The sequence below is a fragment of the Antechinus flavipes genome, chromosome 1 (genome assembly GCF_016432865.1).
Source record: "Antechinus flavipes isolate AdamAnt ecotype Samford, QLD, Australia chromosome 1, AdamAnt_v2, whole genome shotgun sequence".
Taxonomy (NCBI): Eukaryota; Metazoa; Chordata; class Mammalia; order Dasyuromorphia; family Dasyuridae; genus Antechinus; species Antechinus flavipes.
Window position 1 is genome coordinate 154,474,640 of NC_067398.1, and position 2,223 is coordinate 154,476,862.

Genomic DNA, 2,223 nt, shown 5'->3' on the forward strand with positions numbered 1-2,223 from the left:
TTTCCTTTCCCCATTTTCTTCTCAAGATCCTTTTTGAATTCCTTCAAGAGAGCCTTTTGGAGAGTTGGAGATCAATTCATATTCTCCTTTGAGGCTTTGAGGAGACAGTTTGCCTTTACTGTCCTCAGATTTGAGGTTTGTCCTTTCCTGTCTCTATAATAGCTATGGTCAGAGCTCTTTTTGCTTTTTTGCTCTCTTTTAAAGGTTGAGGTCTGCTCTTAGGGTACAGGGGAGATTTTCCAGAGCTGCTTTAGAAGATGACAGTTGCTTTATACTGCCCTGGGGTTGGTGGTGCTTCAGACTTCCTACCCAGAATAGGTGGCCTGGCCAAGATCCTGTTATGCTGGGGTTAAGGGGGTTGCTATATTCCTTTTGTAGTTGCAATGGAGGTCTCACAGCTAGTCTGCTGATACACTGGCTTCTGAACCAGGACAGAAATCAATGTTGCAGTATTTTGGCCAAAGGGTGCCTTCTCTGCCCTGGGTTTCCCTGCTCTGGGTTATATCCTCTCCTTCCCCACCTGCCCAATTGAGACAAACCTTTCATGAAACCCTTCCAAGGTATCTACTGGAAATTTGTTATACTCCCAATATTTGTGGGTTCTTCACTCCAAAATTGACTCAGAGGCTTGATTTGGTTTCTGAGGGAAGCCAGGGAGACCTCCTGTCTACTCTGCCATCTTGGCTCTGCCCCCTAATGCTGGACTTAAAATCACTAAGACTTGAATTCAAATCCTATCTTATACTATTGTTGTATGACTAAGCAAATTACTACTTTTCTGAGCAATTGCATCTATGAAATAGATGTAATGTTGCTTTACTACATCACTTTATGAATTTCTCCAATATCCTCATTCTCAATAATTTGTTTTGCTACCTTCCTCATTTTCCATTTAGGGGAACAATCTTCAATTTTCATCTCATCCCATTCTCTTTGTCCTAGCCACTCAAGCCCGTTTTTGCTCCTTTTTCCCTCCATGTCATTCTTCCTAGCTTCTGCCCTTACTAAATCTATTCTAATGGCTGTTACCCTTTTTCTCCCCGCTTTGTGCTTCCTCATTAATTCTGCTTTCTTCCCTCCACTCCACTACCTTTTAACGGTCCTACATGCACCCCCCACAGTTCTAAGTTCACTATCCCCAGGGTGAAACCTAATGAAACAAGCTTTGAAGGTAAAATATATATATGTATATACTTCTTTCCACCAACTTAAGTAAAAGGATTCTAGATTTTGGATAAGGAACTGTAAAGGTCAGTCAGTTAGCAAAACCCTTAAACTCCCCCTTTACTCATAACGAACTGAGGTTCAATCAAATCACTTCCTCAAGATCCTACTGGGCAGCATTCAGACATGTCTCTTCAAATTCAGGACTCTTACTATTCCTTTTTTCTCTTCCCTCACATGTCTAGTTTTTGTTTGTTTGTTTGTTTGTTTTTCCAGGACTCGAGATCAAGGGTATGAATCCTGAATTTGATATTTGGCCCTGGGCAGCTTAACTCCGGAGTCTCATTTTCGCCGTATGTAAACTAGGAATAAAGATACTCGCACTGCTTATCTCTCCAGCTTGTGAGAAAACTACTCTGTAAACCTTAAAGTTTTGTTTTTGTTTTTTTTTTTTAAACCCGAGTTATTGATGAGGACAGTTTTCGGCTCAACCAATGTCTCCCTTTACAGTTCCAGGGAATGAGGCATGGAAAGATGCTTGGTCCAAAGAGCCTCGGATTAAACCGTGGCGTCCCTCGTTACCATGACAATAGGAATGAATGCCCTGAAATTTTATGAAAATGACTCCTCCGTGCCAGGCTCGAGGCGAGGAAGAGTTTCAAGGCCGAGGAAGATTTGAAATTTACTATGGGACCCTGGAGCCTTCCGCTACTCCTACCCTTTATCCTGTATCCCAGATCCCGATTCCCGTTTTCTGCAGAAAATGTCCAATTCTTTCGAGCCCCCAATAAAATGACAGGTGACCGCCATATAGACTCCCTTGGGCAACCTCTTCTTATATGTTCATTTCCGGTGATGGGCGGGGCGGCAAGCCTGAGTCACTAGAGAAGCCACAGCGGTTGCTAGGGCCGGGGGAGGCGGGGATTCGCTAGATATACACCCGGAAGTAATCTCTTTGTCGCTTCCTGGCGGGGGCGGGAGTTGCTGACGCCCAATGAAATGACGGTATCCATAATCGTCCCGCCTATCACGGAAGTCTGGGGCCGAATGCTTTAAGAA